The following is a 20,271-nucleotide window of genomic DNA, read 5'->3' on the forward strand; positions in this document are numbered from 1 at the left end:
AATTATTGTTTCTTTTTCTTGCCAAAGACCACTTTTGATTTCATGCTGTTAATTTCTAGATCGTTCTTCTGATAGTAGGCACTGAACTTTCTTAAATGTCTGTGTATGTCTACTTGTGTAGCTGATAACAGAACCATATCATCCACATATAGAAGGATATTGACCGATATATCCAAAACCTTTGGCATATGGAAATCTTGGTTATGAACCATATCATTAATATAAAAGTTAAAAAGGAATGGATCAAGAATACAGCCCTGTCAAACCTCTTTTTCTGAAGGAATCTTATTTGTTAAGGCATGGTTTACACCAGTTCTAACCTTTAAACTTGTGACTGTATAAAGAGGCTTTATGAGAAAAAGGAGTCTCCACTTGTTTTCAGCAGTTTTTCCCATAGGTTTCTGTTTATTGAGTCAAAAGCAGCACTTAGATCAATAAATGTAGTGTAGAGCTGTCCACCTTTTGCAGTATATTTTGATATTAAGTGAGACAAAATAAAACAAGTATCAATAACAGACCTTCCTTGCTTGAAGATGCAGTTTTGTTCAGCCCAGTCCTCTAGTTTCTGGAAAAGAAACTTGGCATAGATTTTTGCAGGGATATCAATTCAACAAATTGGCCTATAATTTCTAGGATCCCTTTCATCTTTTTTTTTTAATAGTGGGACTATTATGCTAAGTTTCCAGCCATTAGGAATACATCCTGTATTGTTTATATGGATAAATAAGCCAGCTAGTAGAGTAGCCCACCAATCTGTGTTATCCTTGAAGAGCTCAGATGGCATCAAGGCCTCTCCTGGAGCGTTACTGTTCCTTGATGACTACATAAGTACTTTATTTCCTGTATGGTGACAGGAGGCCATTTAGAGAAATCATTGATATTCCCAAAGATATTTTCCATGTGAGACGTTCTACCATCTTTTGTCTCTTCCTTAAATAAATAAAAATAAAAATCCTCCCAAAGCAAGGCATATATAGGTGTCTGAAAGGTGTGACTTGATTCTCTTAGTCTACCAGAGACTAACTGCCAAAAGTGTGCTTGAATATTGTTCCTGGCCTCTAGTTCCAAATCTGCCCAGCTTCTGGCAACAAAGCTAGCTTTCTTGGTTATAATTAATTTTTTATATTCTCACCTAAGTTTGAGCATAAGTGTATAAGCTCCACAAGCTGAAGTGTCACATGCTTTTCTCATTTGTTTTCTCAGACACTTCCTTGACACGTTACACTCTTTATCAAACCATGGAGATCCTTGCACCACTTGATCTGACCCTGGTTAATAACAATGGTTTAATTTGGGACAAATAGTCTGATATGCATACAAGACAGAATTTATGTTTGACTCAGAAAAGCAAACCATTCTCCCCAAATCTTTCCCCACATTTGAATTCAGGAAGGAATTAAGATTTCTTATATCCACTTGCTGCCATCTTCATCTTTTCTTGTGCACTATATCCAAACCCTGTGCTGCCTGTTTATCTGCCTGGGTCACTGGTTCAATCAGATTCAAGAATTAACTGGGTTGATATAGGGCCACAGCTAGACCTAAGGTTTATCCTGGGATCATCCAGGGTTCGCCCCTGCCTGAGCACTGGATCCCCTGTGTGTCACCTAGAGGAACAGGTTTGACCCCTGGACGATCCAGGGATAAACCTGAGGTCTAGCTATGGCCTAGGTTAGTGATCACTATCTTCTCTTATGTTTACAGTAATACAGGTGGACATTTTGGCTAGACAGAGATATAATCAATAACACTGCCTGCATTATTAGTAAAATATGTGTAAAATAAACATATTTTACTTATAATCCAGAAGGTCAGTGTCACTAGGACCTAGAACCTCTAGCCCAAATGTAAACCCAACAAACTTCGACCGGCTTTGTATATTTTCTTATCGCTAGAAAGCCACCAGTATGTCTCTTGAAATTCATCCTTGAGTCATTCAGCAGATTTCACAGGTATTTCTCCAATTCTGGCATTGAAATCACCCGTCATAATAATTAGGGCATTCGGGAATCTTGTACTTAATTCCTCCATCATATGCTCCAAAAGGAACCAAACATCAGGGCGATAATATTGGGAATATACTGGGGGAATATAAATATTTACCAAGATTAAAGTTGAACTTGGGGTATTCAGCTAGACTACTATACCATTTGGGGGGACATCAACATTTGTCACCAGTTCTCCTTCCCATCATCCTAAGTCTTCTTTGATGAAAATTGCTAGACCACCTATGGCGGTCTAGCAATTTTAACTTTCCGGGCTAGGTCAAGCCAAGTTTTATACTCTGGCAAAAAATTATCCTCCTTAGTTTTAAGCCATGTTTCTTGGCTTAAACATGGGGCAATCAGATCAAAGTTGGATAGAAATTCATTTAAATAATTACTATGATAACATCTGCCAGCTGGCTATATTCCAAGTATGACTTTTAACCAGTAGAATTATGGGATTCTGTTTGTCACTATCAGTTGACAGTTGTGATTTCTCACTGTACTCTGGAGGGGAGGAGGGTGATAGTGAGTCCCCCAACCTTACATTATGTGACAAGTTATGTCATCCAATTTTAACTGGCCTTTTTAGCTGAACAGGAGCTTGTTCATCTTTAAGGGGGCTCAATTTGCCAACATTGGATCTCCTTGGGTGAATTATGTCTGTTTTGGGTTGCTCTACATCATCTGATACCATGGGCTCATCTACATCAAGCAGGATATTCCACTATGAAAGTGGTATGAAAGCAGTATATAAAGGCAGGAGCCACACGACTGCTTTATAGTAGTATTGAAGTACACTGATAACTGCTGGGGCCATATGACACATACCATATGACACAGACCATAAACCACTTTCATACCACTTTCAATGTGTTATATCCTGCTTGCTGTAGATGGGCCCCAACAGTTGTCAGTGCACTTCAGTACCACTATAAAGCAGTAGTGTAGGTCCTGCCTTTTATATACTGCTTTCATACCACTTTCATAGTGGAATATCTTGCTTGGTGTAGATGAGCCCTTAGTTACATCCTAGACCTTCTTCTCCCAAATTTTTCATTGCGAGCCAGTCTGTGCCGCTAAAAAGGCCTCCTTTTGTATGCTTGGTTGATGTAGTGTGTTCACTCCTAACTTGGATAAGATCCATGTTCCTTGCCAGACGGTTTATTTCTACTATAACATCCTCTACTCTCCCTCCTTTCATTTTGTCAACAAAAGCCCCATCCATAGATTTGTCTCCCAGTGGGATTATTTCTTGTCTCTCAGCTCCTATTTCATCTATCATCAGCCAATTACATTCCTTCATTCTTACATTTGGATCCACTGTGTCTTCTGTTACACATGGCTGTTTTCCCATTAAACAGTTTCTCAACAGATCTAATCTTCCCAACATCTCTGCCTGAACAATATTTGGCAATGTCGAAAATGAACTCAGTAGAGCTTTCTCCTCTGGCATAAAAGTTCCAGCACTTTCAGTGATGGATTGTGGTGGGTCATAAGTAGAGAGTGATTCTGTCATATTTGACCCCAAGGTCTCTGATTGAGAGTGGGAGGGGGCAGGGTTTTGAGTCCAATTTAAATCAATAAGATTCTCAATACTTTTCACTATCACAAGATTATTGTCCTTGTGACCAACAGCTGTAGCACTATTACTAACCTATCTTCTAAAAATATCACCCTGGCTCTGTAAATGAAACTAGCCATCATTAAATGGTGATCATTAAATGTAACCACAGGCCCGAGCACTAATTCCATCAAAATACAGATATTGAACTTTATCACACCAGCATTATACTGTGCAATCACTGCGAATTGCATCCAAAGGACTCCGAAGTTTTCCAGCTTATAATCTGCTTTTATTGTGAAGTACTCCCATGCATCCTGCTTTAATTGGGCTTCTTAGCCAAAAGAAGTGAAATATTTTGGTGCGCAGAAAGTGCTTTAGGGTGGATTCCTGCATTGAGCTTGATGGCCTTATAGGTCCCTTCCAACTCTACTATTCTATGATTCTACAGTTCTTCCGGTCATGCAAAAGCACATCACTCAAACTGCAACATGTACTTTCATCCCTCATTTTGAATCCAGTGTTCTGTGGGTGTGTTTTCAAGGGGCAGAATTGCTGATGAAAGAAAGGGGTGTGTCTTGTCTTCAAATCCTTCCTCCATCTTAACTCATCCATTTTCACCTTAAAAGAAATGTGGGAAATGCACCCTCCTTGTCAGCAGCACCCTCATTTTTAAAGTTAAAGGGATCAAAACTGGCACAGTGGTAGGTCTTAAGGAGAGCTTTCAGCATGCCAAATTTGAACCAGATTGGGTCATCCATTGATTTTTTATGATTTTTTACATTTCCTTCCTCAAATCCATTGGAGCTTATAGTCTGCTAGTGTGGAGGAATGTAGGATCGCATTTCCATTCCTTTGAACATCCGAAGCTGTGCATCTTCAATGTGATTTACTTTACTCAAAAGTAAATCCCATTGATTTCAACTGCTAACATGACATGCTGCCCCTTGGTCTGTGCTTGGAGGGAAGAGAAACGGAGGGAAGGGGGCTGGAAAGATTTCCCCTCTTTCTGCACCCTTTTCCTAAGGAAGAGCCACAGAGGGAGGGAGGGAACCTCCAGGCAGGGTTAGGGGAATGGCTGTAGCCAACATGTATTAAAATCAGAGGGAGGGAGGGTGCGATGTCGAACTACCACCAACCAATGAATTTAAATTTCCTCCCTCAAATCCTTTGGAGCTTATAGTGCAGTACTGCAAAGGAGGGAGGTAACAAATGGGGTACCGCAGGGCTCAGTTCTGGACCCAGTGCTCTTCAACACTTTTATTAATGACTGGTTATCAAATTTGCAGATGACACAAAATTGGGTGGGACAGCTAATACCCTGGAAGACAGAAACAAACTTTGATAAACACTTTTTTGTAGCCAATTATGGATCCACTTAATTATTGTTCCATCTAGCCCACTTTCAGTTAGTTTGCTAATCACAATATCATGGGGCACTTTGTCAAAGCTTTGCTAAAGTCCAAGGGAGGTTACCCAATGAGATCAGATTAGTCTGACAGGATTTGTTCTTGACAAATCCATGCTGGCTTCTTGTAATCACTGCATTGTCTTCAAGGAGTTTACAGACTGACTTCTTTATAATCTGCTCCAAATTTTTCCCAGGGATGGAACTACAGACTGACTGGTCTGTAGTTCCCAGGTTTCCAGAATAGTTGTTTTAAATTGATATTGTTTTAAAATAGATATTGTTTTTATGCTTTTGATGGTTTTAAATTTTTGAATATCTGTTTTTAATGTTCATTTTTTTAACTTTTGTAAACTGCCCAGAGAGCTTCGGCTATGGGGCAGTATATACATGTAATAAAATAAATAAATAAATAAATTTATGCCCTTTTTGAAGATTGGGATAACATTAGCCCTTCTCCAGTCATCCTGCACCTCACCCATCTTCCATGGTTTTGCAAAGATAATAGAAAGTTCTTCCTCGTGGTCTCTATGCATCACACATATGGGCTTTGCACCTGCGCAGAGACCAGACCGGAACCTTCTATAGCTGAGTGGAACGTTTTTGGCGGGAACCCCTCCCCCACGCTACCGCGCACATCCATGGGGTTCCCGCCCTTACCTCAGTTCTTCGTCGTCCGCCATTGTGCTTAGACCATAGAACCAAACCTCTTAGCGTTTTTCTCTTTAAAATCCTTCTTTCACTCTAAATCTTTTCTCTTTTCGCTCATTTCTTGCTTCTTAACGTTTCTCTTCTCTTCTATCCTTAATATATATATATATATATATATATATATATATTATAGGAGTTAGATTTTCCTCAGCGACTTCGGTCGTGGTGCCTAGCTGTATGGCAGTTAAGGCCCCATTTCGCAAATGTGTGAAATGCGGAGCTAAGCTCCCTCCAACTGAAAAAGCCCTCAGGGCCACGGACAAGGCCTCCAACGTCGATATCGCCCACAACGATACTTCCAGGGTGACCATCAGTACCCTCAAGAAGAATATTATGCGCACCCTCCGCCTACATCGAGGGTGTGTCATCTACCGCTGCCTCCACCGCCCGCCCACCAAATGTCCACAGTGTCGACGCCTCGACACCGTACGCAGCCATCGGCATCGGCCGCCGCGGTTACCACGGTACTGACGGAGCATGTAGATCTCCAGGTGGTTACAGTATCCTCGCCTGAGGATAATTACCCATCGGATTCTGAGTCGGGGTTGTCGGCTACTCCATCGATGCCTTCACCAGAAGATGAGGTTCATAACAAGGACCCTTCTTCCCCTTCCGACGATATGGTCAGATTTTCTGACCATATGCTTAGAATGGCTCAGGCATTAGGACTGGGGATCCAGCAAACAGATGAATCGGTCGTCGATCCAATCTACGACGTTTTTCCAGTCCAAAACCAACGACTTGCCATCCCTATTCCACATGCTTTAAGGCAAACGGCTCAATTATCTTGGAAAACACCGGCTATGACTTGGGCAGGAGGATTTACTCCTCTGCCTCTTTGGGCATCAGGGCATCAGCCTACGAGGCTACCATGGCACGATACCAGCTCTTCCTCTGGGAGAAAATAGGATCACTATGTGAACATCTCCCAGAGGACAAAAAAGAGCTGGCACGAGTCTTCCAAAGTAAAGCTTCAGCCATAGCCAGGCAACAATTGTCGACAGTGCGACACCAAGTTGACTGCCATTCCAAGTCGATGGTGGGGGCCGTGTCTTTGAGGAGACATGCTTGGCTACGCTCCGCCAATCTGGCTCATGACACCAAAGCCAGGATTGAGAACATGTCTTTCGATGGCGAGGGCTTATTTAATGGTAAGACGGACGAGACCTTGAACTCCATATACAAGGCTCGTACAATGGCCAAGAAGATGGGTTTCTCTGCTCCGCCTGCCCAGTACAAGCCAAGACAGTGGACAAGACCGCCACCTCAACAACAACAGCAGCGGCCCTACTACCAAGGCCAACAGAGGCAGCAGCAACAACAGCTCCAAAGGAAGCGACCTTACTAGGGTAGATACCAGCGGGACAAACGTCAGCTCGACTTCTCTAAGAAGCAGCAGGTTTGACTCCTTTATCCCAGATCCACCTCCCTTTGCGAACCGCCTAGCACCACATTACCATCAATGGGAGTCAATAACATCGGACTCCTGGGTGCTCACTATCATCAACTCGGGGTATGCCATCGAGCTCGATGTCCTTCCTCTTTCTTCGGGTGTGAAAGTAACGGCTACTTCTATTCTACAGCTCCTACACAAAGGAGTCCGGTTCGCTGTGGTGGATCTGAAGGATGCGTATTTCCACATCTCCATCAGGAAGTCGCATCAAGCTTACCTTCGTTTTTCGATCGGGACATCTCAATACCAGTTCACCGTTCTTCCCTTCGGCTTCGCCACGGCACCGAGGGTCTTCACAAAGGTGATGGCGGTAGTGTGCGCCCAGCTAAGACAAAAAGGAATATACATATACCCGTATTTGGACGATTGGCTTCTGGTAGCGGACAACAGTGACACGCTTCAGAAGGACATTTCAACCACCCTCAACCTGTTGGACTCGTTGGGTCTGTGGGTCAACGAGAAATCCATCTTGACCCCACATCAGAAGCTGGACTTCATAGGGGTAACCCTATCGTCTCGGGACGGGAGAGCATACCTGCCCTCGACCAGAGCAAGCACCCTTCAAGATTTAGCCATCGCTACTGAGAGCCGCCGAAAGGTCTCGGCATGGACGATTCAGAGGCTATTAGGCTTGATGGCAGCTACAACTGCAGTCATCAGGTTTGCAAGACTCAGAATGAGAATATTGCAGGCCTGGTTTTTAAGAACTTTCGATCTTCGACACGATGCCCGGCGAACTTACCTGTCGATCCCGACGCAAGTAAGGGCATCTCTGAAATGGTGGTTTTTTCGATGTCGACGCTCCTAGAAGGGGTTCCGTTCCAACAAACACTCCTTCGGTAATGATCACGACGGATGCATCGTTGATTGGATGGGGAGCACACTGCGACTCCCTCATAGCTCAGGGTCGTTGGCCTATTTCCCAGAGGGAAGATCAAACACTTAGAACTGCTAGCGGTGGAGAATGCAATAAAAAACTTTTTCACAAATGATCGAGGGCCGAAACGTCCTGATCGCGAAGGACAACACCACGGTAGTGGCGTACATCAACAGACAAGGTGGGACAAGGTCTCATCCTCTGAATCGATCGGCACTCAGGATTTGGAACTGGTGCATAAAGAGAAATACTCACCTGACGGCGATCCATGTAGCGGGCAAGGAAAACATCATCGCGGACGCCCTCAGCAGGTCTTTTCACGTCGACCACGAATGGGAGCTCGATACCGAAGTAAGGGACGATCTCTTTCGGTATTGGGGCCTCCCTGCTGTCGATGTCTTCGCTACCGAAGAAAACGCAGCCTGTTCCAAGTTCTGCAGCAGAGCAGGAAGAGGAAAGCACTCGCTAGGAGACGCTTTCACCAGGACCTGGAAAGGAAATCTCCTTTACATCTTTCCACCGTTTCCACTATTGACGAGGTACTGGCCAGATCCAGTCGGACAGGTCGGACTGCATCCTTGTCACACCGTGGTGGCCTCGACAGACGTGGTTCTCCCATGCCCTTCGACTGTCGAACGGGAATTACATCAAACTCCCGTCGATACCGACACTGTTGTCTCGACACCGGGGCAGGGTTCGACACGCAAACCTGTCGACCCTCAAGATGACGGCATGGAGGATATCATCCACTCCTCCCCTCGTATCAAAGATTTAACTGTAGACCATATATTGTTGGCATCACTAAAGCCTTCAATGAGAAAATCTTATGCGGCAAAGTGGCAGAGATTTCAAACTTTTGCCTTGGAAAACGATCAAGCTCCTGAATCTTGCCCTTTGTCATTGATTCTCAAATACCTATGGCACTTTATCAACAGGGACTCAAACGCACTTCCATCAGAGTTCACTTAGCGGCTATTACGTTTTTCATCGAGGCATGGATGGTTTTACACCTTTTGTACATCCAACATCGAGGAAATTTTTAAAGGGGCTTAAAAATATGATACCAACAGTAAAGAGTATCGTTCCACCATGGAGCCTATCAGTGGTGTTACAGACATTGACAAAGAAGCCCTTCGAGCCCATGGCCTTATCTGACCTTAGGCTTCTAACATTCAAGACTGTCTTTTTAGTAGCCATCACTTCTGCTAGACGTGCAAGTGAGCTTAGAGCTCTCAAGATAGATGCTCCTTACACTATCTTTCACAAAGATAAGGTTGTGTTACGCACAGACCCTGCCTTCTTGCCTAAGGTAGTGTCAACCTTTCATCTGTCCCAATATATCACTCTACCAGCTTTCTTTCCGAATCCAACAACACCTGTTGAGTTTTCTTTACATACACTTGATGTAAGGAGAGCTCTTGCCTTTTACAAGGCTAGGACAGAGATTTTTAGGAAAACAAAGTGGTGAGCCTTATAAGGGACTCCCTGTTTCATGCCAGCAACTGTCACGCTGGATTGTAGAGACAATTGAACTCGCTTACTCTATCTCTAAACTAGAGCTTGTGAAACCTGTGACAGCTCATTCTACCAGAGCTGTCGCAACATCTGTTGCCTTCAGCAGAGGTGTTCCCTTGACAGAAGTCTGTAGAGCTGCAACGTGGTCCACTCCGTCCACGTTTGTTAGGCACTACAGTTTGGACACCCGTGCGAGGCACGACTGCTCGTTTGGAAGGACAGTGCTCTCGGAGATCTTCAGATGATGCACCAACCCACCTCCAAAGATATGTCAGCTTGCTACTCACCCATATGTGTGATGCATAGAGACCACGAAGAAGAAATGCAGGTTGCTTACCTGTAACTGTGGTTCTTCGAGTGGTCATCTATGCATTCACACAACCCACCCACCATCCCCACTTGGTGGTGTGAAACTTACAAATGACACAGTTATATGTGGAATGTACTTTATTGAAATTACACTCATGTTTATGGGGGCACAATGTCGGACTCCTGTAAACTGAGGTAAGGGCGGGAACCCCATGGACATGCGCGGTAGCCTGGGGGAGGGGTTCCCGCCAAAAACGTTCCACTCAGCTATAGAAGGTTCCGGTTCGGTCTCTGCGCAGGCGCAAATCCCATATGTGTGAATGCATAGATGACCACTCGAAGAACTACAGTTACAGGTAAGCAACCTGCATTTCTGAGAGTTCTTTTGCTAGCTCTTCTGGATGCAGTTCATTAGGCCCTGGAGATTTGAACTGAAATTAGGTGTTCTTTGACCATTTGTTTATCAATCTCAAACTGCAATCCTGCCCCCTCAACTTCTGCTTCACTTTCTCCAGGGGGGTCATAGACCCGCTTTTGGGAGAAGACTGAGGCAAAGTAGGAATTGAGCACTTCAGCCTTTTCTTTGTCATCTGTTATCAATTTACCATCCTCATTAAGCAGTTGAACCACCATTACTTTCCTCTGTCTTTTACTATTAACTTATCTGAAGAAAGCTTTTTTTATCGCTTTTAACATCCCTCGCTAATCTCAGCTCATTCTGAGCTTTAGCCTTCCTGACGCCATTTTGGCACTTCTGCGCCACTTGTCTGTACTCTTCTTTTGTAGCCTGGCTTTCCTTCCATTTCCTATATGTATCCTTTTTTTGTTTTCAGGTCATCTCTAAGCTTTTTGTGGAGCCACATTGGTTTCTTCTGTTGTCTTCTATTTTTTCTCCTCATTGGAATTATTTGTAATAGTGCCTTTAAAATTTCCTCTTTAAAAAACTCCCACCCATCTTGGACTCCTTTTCTCATTACGGCCACTTGCCATAGGACCTTACTTATCTTTGTTCTGAGTTTATTAAAATCAGCTTTCCGAAAACCCAGAGTACGTGTATGACTACACTCAGCTTTTGCTTCCTTTCAAATCAAGAATTCAAGTATGATGTGGTGACTTTCCCCCAGAGTTCCCATAACAGCCACTTTATACACTAAGTCATCCATATTGGTCAGTATCAACTCAAGAATAGTTGATCCTCTAGTTCCTTCCTCTACTTTCTGTAGGAGAAAGTTATCAGCCACACATGTCAGGATTTTTTTTAGAGGGACCACATTTGGCAGAATTCCTCATTTTAATTATCCCTCACTTTAGGACTTTCCCTTTCTCTCTATGATTAGATGAAAAGGAGAGGGTGGGGAAGAGATGGATATTATCCACATACTGATGCTACATAGGTCATATGAAGATTTGTCTTCGTATGACCTATTCTTCTGGTATTATGTATCAAAAGGATTTAGATCATTGGTAGCATCCAAGAACCTCTTGACCATATACAGTATATTAGGCAAACCTTGTAAGATTAATCAGATCTCATGGGGCTTTTCTACCTGGACCCTCCCTGTGGTTTTGGACAACTACCAGTCAGTGGCTAACATCCCTTTCCCCACCTTTTTTTCCCACAAAGTGTTGGAGCATGTAGTGGCCAACCAACTTCAAAAGTGCTTAGATAAAACGGATTTTCTAGACCCATTTCAATCTGGATTTAGCTGAGTTTGGTAGTGAAAGGGCTTGGATGACTATACAGAGAGAGAGAGAGAGAGAGAGAGATATGATCGTGTTGATTCTTATTGACCATTGTATCTTCCTAGAATGGCTTTGTGAAGTAGAAGTTGGAGAACTGTGATATGGTGGTTCCACGCCTTCCTTCAGGACTACTTCCAGAGACTGGAATTGGAGGAAGTCTGCTCAGCCCTATGGTGCTTGAGTTTTGCCTAAGTAGCATTGCATTTGGACTATTGAACCACCCTTAAAGGTGGTTCAGAGAGTTCATCTGGTGAAGAATGCTGCTGCTCAGTTATTGAGTGGCTTGCAAAGCTAGAGACATATTAGACCTATTCTAAGTGCTCTGCATTGGTTGCTTATTCATTCCTGAGGCTACTTCAAGATATTGATGTTGAACTATAAGGCCCTAAGTGGCTTGGAGTCCAAATACTTGTTGGAGCACCTCTCATGGTATGTTCCAGCCCTGCTCGGATACCACGTTGCTCTCGTTATGGAACTCCTTGCCTTTGAAGCCATCTCTAGGAGCTCCATTTTGATGGTTAGTTAAGGTGCACTTCTTCACCCAGGCCTTTGAGTTCTTTAGATTAGAACTCTGAGTCTGGTTTGCTGAACAGTTTGTGATATTTGGGCTGGTTTGGTTTTGAAAGATGTTTCAGTGTTTGGGGTATTGTTTTATTAGTATTTGCTTTCGTAGTGTTACTTATTATTTTTAAATCATTATTTGTTATGAAGAGCGATTTATAAATACTGCAGTATTTATTTAAACAATGTGTACACACTTACAATCGGTTGCTTCCTGCAGCCTCTAATGCTTGCTAAACTGCATGTGGAACAGGAAACCATTCAAAACAAGAGGTACCTTCTAGCATAGGAGCTTCATTCAGCTGTGCTTCATTCAGCTGTACCACTCACTCAGCACACCTCTTTTTTCTTTCTTTATTCCATTTAGATCCCGTCTTTCCTCCAAGGAGCTCAATTTTATCCTCACAAGAACCCTGTGAAGCAGGATAAGCTTTGCTAGACGAGGGGTTAGCCCGGGCTGATACCCGGGATTGCCCCTGTGCATGCAGATGACGTACAGGGGATCCCGGGTTTAGGCAGGGGTCAACCCTACTTTGCCCTGGGGTAATGGTCTCCATTTGTAGCCTGGTATTTCCGCAGTCCCAGGCTGAGCCTGGGACCGTGGAAGGTCTAGCCCATTCTGCAGCTTTTCCCAACTACGCGGCTTACTCGCATGTAGCTGGGAGAAGCCGGGCAAGGGGGGAGATCGCGGCCAGGGGGAGATCATGGCCAGGGGGGAGATCGGGGCCAGGGGGGCAGGGAAACCTTTTTTTTAAAAAAAAACCTTACCTTTGGCGCTTGTGCACTTTTGTGCACCCGGCCCTTTAAAAATTAAAAAATGGCGGCCGCAATGGGGCTTTCCTTTAGCCCGTCGCATCTGATGTATAGACTGGGGCAAAGCCTGCACTAGCTGCAGCATGGGCTCACCTATCCTCCCGACTGGACTTTCAGGTGGGTCTAGCAAAGGCCTAAGAGTCAGTGACTAGCCCAAAGTCATCCAATGAGCTTCATGACAGAACAGGGACTAGAACCCTGGTCTCCTGAGTCCAAGTACAACACTCGAACCTCTACAACTGGCTCTCACATGTTTACCTTTGAGTAAACAGAAGTAAGACCTCAGAAGTAAACATAGGGTTGCAGAGCACTTCTTTCCATATTGCTGTTTTAGACTTTATACATGTTTACTCAGAAGTCTGTCTCCATGTTTAAAAGAGGCTGAGTGGGGTGAGAGGTAGCTTTGGAATTAACATCTAACCAAAACGTTTACGTCTGTGTAATATTTAAAGATAAAGAGAGGAAACTTGGCAAGGTGATAGCTCTTAAGGAGGGCTTTAGCCATGCCAAGTCTGAAGCAGATCTGTTCATTTCTTGATTTTTTCGGGTTTTTTTTAATTTCCCCCCACACACACACCTGATACTCCACTAATGTGAAATTCCACCTGTTTGCATTAATGGAAGATCTGTTTTCCTTTACTTTGACAATGTGCAGCTCCAGTTCATAAAAATAGAGATCTACTCTATTTACTTTGACAATGTGCAGCTCCAGTTCATAAAAATAGAGATCTACTCTTGGGCTCCTTCCCCCCCTCCACCACTATTTGCCCTGGCTGTTGTCCAGCAGTTTACTGATTTAACGTTTCATCAGCAGGGCTCCGTTTCTGTGGGCAATGAGGGTGGGGTTGGAGCAGTAAAAACTTCATTCAACCGACTAAGCACAAGTCCATTCACTTGCTGGAGGAAGAGAACTGCCCCCCCTCCCCTTTCATCAGCAAGACTCCATTCAAAGGAAAATGTGAGAGGACAACAATACATGGAGGCTTAAGGGAGCTTTCAATCCACTTGGGGAAAATAATCCAGACTTTCCTTGCACCAAAATAATACTCAAAACAGAGGAAAAGAGGCAAGATGGGTGCAGGACAGGGATAACGTTGTGTGAGTCCCACGCTGCAATACTAGATACCAGATGTGGCAAGAGTGCTGATGTGATGGAGCTCTAGAAGGCGTTGTGCAGCTATTCTATATTTTTCTCCTTTTCTGCATTAAGAAAAAAAGTGATGGGAAATTATTGCAGGGCTACAAGTACAAGATGATAATGTCTGGATCCCTGTAAACTTCCATAAATGAGGCAGAGTGATGGCACCATAAAAGCCTAATCTGGAAGCACCCATGAATGCAGCTTTTTCTCCTACCTGTTTTGTCTTTAACGTTGGTTTTGATATTGCCGGTGAAAGTAAAGGATGCTTTTATCTCCACTGTTTAAACCATACACTGTGACTTTAAAAAGTGGTAAGAGTTGATCTCTGTCAAGCTGAAGTGGAGAAGTATTGATTGTGTCCTAAGAGCAATCTTCCTTTCCAGATAATTCACCAAATACTCAAGGCCACCAGTGAGGGAGGAAGCAGCAGCCAGGCACCTCTCCACCGTGCCTGGGTCCAGCTCCAGCTGAGAGCCCCCTCCCTCCTGCTACCAGCTGTCTCTGCAGAGGCCACCAGTGAGGGAGGAAGCAGCAGCCAGGCACCTCTCCACCGTGCCTGGGTCCAGCTCCAGCTGAGAGCCCCCTCCCTCCTGCTACCAACTGTCTCTGCAGAGGCCACCAGTGAGGGAGGAAGCAGCAGCCAGGCACCTCTCCACCGTGCCTGGGTCCAGCTCCAGCTGAGAGCCCCCTCCCTCCTGCTACCAACTGTCTCTGCAGAGGCCACCAGTGAGGGAGGAAGCAGCAGCCAGGCACCTCTCCACCGTGCCTGGGTCCAGCTCCAGCTGAGAGCCCCCTCCCTCCTGCTACCAACTGTCTCTGCAGAGGCCACCAGAGAGGGAGGAAGCAGCAGCCAGGCACCTCTCCACCGTGCCTGGGTCCAGCTCCAGCTGAGAGCCCCCTCCCTCCTGCTGTCAACTGTAACTGCTGAACTTTCCAACTAAGATTGTAGTGCCTGAATTTGCTTTCCTTTCCCCCCTCCTCCTCTTCCTCCCTCCCAATCCCCTTTCCTTTTGTGTCATGTCTTTTAGATTGTAAGCCTGTGGGCAGGGACTGTCAAGAAATACCTTTGTAAGCCGCCATGAGAGCCTTTTTTGGCTGAATGGCGGCATAAAAATCCTTAAATAAATAAATAAATAAATAAAGATGTAGTACAGGGGTGGGCAATATGTGTTCCTCTCCCCCTCACTCCCTCAACTGACCAAATTTGAGGTGACCTCAAAATTAAAGAAATGGCATTTGTAGCTGCTATGAAATGCCAAAAGGGTTATACTTGCAAGTAAACAAAATTTGGTAGTTTTGGTTCTCTGTAGTGGCTGCTTATGCCTTTCCTCCCCAGATAGATAGATAGATAGATAGATATGAAAATGAAATCAATTCATTATTAATTGATTTCATTTTCAGGTCTCCCTGCAGACTACAGCCTGCAGACTACAGACCGTGCGTAGGTGGAAGGGCTTAGAGGCAGAAATAGCCCTGGGACCTCCTGAAATTGCCCACCCCTGATACAAGTTCAAAAGGCAGAGTGGGAGGGAGGAACCCAGTATAGGAAACCCTTTTGTCTTACAACTGTATCTGACTATATGGTAGAACCACCCTAATGGGGCCAGTTAGGAATGTCTGCTGCAGGGTGGTGGGAACAGGTGGTGGGAAGAGTAAAAGGTGGTGGGAACAGGCTGAACTTCCACTAAGTATGGAAAGCTGTATTTGTGAAGAAGTATGTGTGTGAGCTAATATACACTTCTCCAAGTCCAGAGGAGATTAGCAGAGAATTACCTGAGAGGCTTTACCATGATTCTAAACTGGTCTGAGATGTTCCTTTTCTTAGACCAGTGATTTCCTAATGGTGTTACAGGGAGGCTTGGGGTTCCCCGGAAACATGTTAGGAGTTCCATGAAGATTAGTAAGAACAGATACATTTCCTTAACTACTACTTAACATCCCCATGCAATGTGTGGCTGCTGGGGAGTTTGGGGTGTGCTGTTCATGTAGGGGTGCTGCTGAGGCCCAACAAGTCTGGCCTGTGCCCTGCCTGAACTGAGAGTGAGCCCTACCCAGAATCTTCTGTAACGATTGATGGGCTCGTGGCAGTTGCACAAGGTTCTTAGCAAACAAATGAGTATGGAAACGAAAGTAGTCAGTTTGTAAACAGGCAGCACAAAGCTGTGCATGTTTACTCAGAAGTAAATCACACTCTGTTCAGTGGAGTTTACTGAACTGAGTGTGCATGGCTTTGCAGCCTTAGATGAATAATCCCACTCTGTTCCTGAGGTAGGTGACAGCATTTTCTTCTCCCATTTATAGTGTAATTTTACAGATTGGGAACTGAAGCAAGGGGTAAGATGACTTGTCTGAGACTGGCCGTGAAAAACATCAGGGTGCATCACCTCACACTCAGAGGCCAAATCTGGCCCTCCTGGGGTCCCCAGATGACCACACACCTTTCTGCTAGCCCCGACCCTTCCCCACAACCACTGGTGGGTGTCCTGGCTTTTGTGCAGTTTTTCCCCATTCTAAAAGGTTAGAATGCCTCTCCTAAGGTATAGTTCCTGGCAGGAAGAGCTTTAAACTAAAATACACTGGTATTTGGTATTTTTTAGCTTTAGCCTCCTTGCCAATGGAAGGCGGCCTCAGAGAGCATTTCTAAACTGGGATTCATCCCTCAAACTGAAAGAGCTTCAACACCGCTGCACTACATGGATGCTAATCCGACAAAAGACTAGTGTAGTTATGTTGGAGGACATTGCCATACCTTGTGGCAACATCATCCAGAAGAGACTTATGGAAACCACCTTTTGATAGAATCAGGCTGGTTAAAGAGTGGTGTATTCCTAGGATGACCATATGAAAAGGAGGAGAGGGCTCCTGAAGGATATTTCAGCAGGTGTCATTTGTATATATGGGGAACTTTCCTCTTCATCACAACAGTTAAAGCTGCAGGTGCCCTGCCCTCTTTTAAATCTGGTCACTCTAGTATAGCTCCTGCACCTTTAACTGTTGTGACGAAGAGGGAATTTCACCAGGTTCTCCATATATACAAATGACACCTGCTGAAATTCCCTTTTCTATGCAACTGTTAAAGATACAGGAGCCCTGTCCTCCTTTTCATAGGGTCACCCTATTAGTATTCCATCCTACCCCACAGGAGTTTTACTCCAGAGTACAGTGGCAGGTTAATTAGGAGTGAAGTCTTGTTTATGGACCCTGTGATAACAGGAGAAGCAGAATCACTGGGCAGTGTATGGCCTCACTGGGATGAGCCATGCACTACATCAGGGGTTCAGGTGCTCAGGCAGGACCTCAGTATCAAACCCTGCTACTTCCTTGCCCAACAACTTAAAGGGGAGGGGTACTTTTAAGAGTACAGAGTACTATTTTCTCCCTGGTGATTCACCGTAAGACTAGCCTGCTTTGGCTTTACCATGTGCTCATCTGGGCCTGCTAAGGCACTTCAAAAATAGCAAATTAATCAGGGATTTTTGAAGCAACTTGCTGTGGCACAAGTAAAGAAGTATTAAATACCTGGAACAGTAGAAGACTTTGCCTGCTGTCCCAACAGCACCCTGATCTGACAGAATCAACAGTGTGTGTGTTTATTTCTCTCTCTTTTTTAAAAAAAGGTGGCTAACATTTAATATTAACAATGCTGTTTTTATACTGTTGTTTTATACTGTATCAAAGGATACTCATAGAATCATAGAATAGTAGAGTTGGAAGGGGCCTATAAGGCCATTGAGTCCAACCTCCTGCTCAATGCAGGAATCCACCCTAAAGCATCCCTGACAGATGGTTGTCCATCTGCCTCTTGAAGGACTCTACTGTGGGAGAGCCCACAACCTCCCTAGGTAACTGGTTCCATTGTTGTACTGCTCTTAACAGTCAGGAAGTCCTGCACTTAAAATGATTAATTTTCCTGTCTTTAAGAGAGATAGGTCTTCACCAAAACCACCACTTCCTATCTAATTAGATACACCGATATGTGACTGGGAAGAGTCATTTTAAAAATCCAGTATTCCAATTATGTAGGCTGTTGACAATGGCCATAGCTAGACCTAAGGTTTATCCCTGGATCGTCCAGGGGTCAAACCTTTTCATCTAGGTGACACACAGGGGATCCAGTGCTCAGGCAGGGGCGAACCAGGATAAACCTTAGATCTAGCTAAGATCTATCCATGTCCACCCAGAAGTAAGTCCAACTGAGATCAATGGGACTTACTCCCAGGTACATGCATGTAGAATTTCAACCTGAATGTCCTGTTTCCCCCACAAAGAAAACTACATTATGGGCGTCTTCAGACAGCGCTTTTCTCTCGCAATTTACCACTTCTTCCTGTTCTGGATTATTTTCAGGATTTAAATGGGGTCTTTATATGGTCAGTTTTTCTTTTTATGCATAACGTTATATGCCATTTTCATGAGTGGGTGGAGCCTGGAAGGATGTTATTGGACATCCACCCCTCTGGCGTAGCCCCTCCCCTCTCTCAGCATGAAATGGAACATGTCCATTCATAGAGCATGAATAGAAAGGGCTAAAAGTTTTCCTTTCTCATTGTTAAGTGCTGACCTTTTGCAAGTTCATGAGTCTGTGGCCTTAGCTAGACCTTTATCCCAGGATCATCCCTGTTCATGTAAATGACACACAGGATATCCCAGGACCTGGCAGAGACAACCCCGGGACGATCCCGGGATAAGCCTTAGGTCTAGCTAAGGCCTGTGTCTTCAGAAGCCCGCGTCTCTCCCACTCCACATGCAAGTCAGTATTGTCCCTGTAAATGCAATCAGTAACTTTTCTCATTTGAGTGTACACTGGGAGAGGGGTTTAAATGGAAATGGGTTGCATGTGCTCACATCCTCCTCTCCGTTGCCCATCTGCTTAGGCATTCCTGAAATATGGAGCCAAGCAGGAGCAGTGGTGTGGAGAAGCAGGAAGATACTCTCCCAACTGATCCTCGTCAGTACTGACATCAACACTGCACCGCCCAACACCTGCCCACTCAAGCAGGACATCGTGCGATGGGAGGATTACATTGGGAGACAATGGCAGTTTCATCACATGACCGCCAAAAAGTACTGCATTTTCCTCATAGCAAAACAACTCATGAAAAGGTGGGACAATACTGCATGGCAACGCCATAGTGTAAGCACATGGGAAAAACAGTGGCCAAACCATAATGATCGCATGGGAAATTGCCCAACTGAAGGAACCCTATATTACTTTAATAACTTAAAAATAAATATTCTGTTCACCTTTGCATTAATCCCTAAAAAGTCTTTCACATGGAGATTTGCCAAAACAGGAGCCCTGCCAGAAAGACTGTAAACTCTCTTTATTTTTCAAAGCAAAGGGTCGATATGTGAGGGTTATTTTAGTGCACAGCTCTCTTGGGTCTGATTCCCCACCACCACCCATGTGGATATTTTTATGTGGGATTTTTAAGTTGCAGATGGTGGCATGAGGTATTGGAGATAGAGAGCCAAAGGAGAAATGTCCTATTCTCTCCCGTGTGTACAAGGGGTCTGGCCTTCTTTTTACCTCCATCACTACTGCTTTGAAAGAGTGGCGAAGTATTCTACAGAGCTGTTCCAGTAGAGCAAATGCATTAAGGAAATGTTTGCAAGAATGGCTTGCAAATCATTATGCCACATCTGATATCCATCTCTCCGGTTGAATTTCATTATCTATTTTCATATCTTAAAGTTAAGCTTCTCATGCTGTGAAGGAAATGCACAGGCCCATCTTAAGTAGTGTGAGAGAACATAGTATCCTACCGTCCTTCTGTGAACAAATAGTATGATTTAGGTAAAACACACTTTTTTTTACAAGTGATTGTAGAATTGTAGGAAGGTTGAAACCCAAATATAACTCATCCTTGCAGCACAGCCCTGAATACATTTAAAACCAGATTCTTGCACATTCAAAATTGTGTTGCAATCAGTCACTTGCATATATTTATACTGTTTAAACTATGTATTTATACATTTATACTGTTTATACTGCTTCCAAATCACGTGAGGTACTGGTTCCTCTCTATTCAGCCCTGGTTAGGCCTCATCTAGAGTATTGCATCCAGTTCTGGGCTCCACAATTCAAGAAGGACGCAGACAAGCTGGAGCGTGTTCAGAGGAGGGCAACCAGGATGATCTGGGGTCTGGAAACAAAGCCCTATGAAGAGAGACTGAAAGAACTGGGCATG

The 20,271-nt window shown here is 44.3% G+C and overlaps 1 protein-coding gene across 3 annotated transcripts in view; it reads left to right on the top strand.

Moving 5' to 3' along the window:
- Positions 1–20,271, top strand: part of MYO1D (myosin ID) — a 275,272-nt gene that overhangs the window by 251,641 nt on the left and 3,360 nt on the right. The gene's annotated exons all lie outside the window — the stretch shown is intronic.

This window comes from Elgaria multicarinata, chromosome 11 (genome assembly GCF_023053635.1).
Source record: "Elgaria multicarinata webbii isolate HBS135686 ecotype San Diego chromosome 11, rElgMul1.1.pri, whole genome shotgun sequence".
Classification (NCBI taxonomy): Eukaryota; Metazoa; Chordata; class Lepidosauria; order Squamata; family Anguidae; genus Elgaria; species Elgaria multicarinata.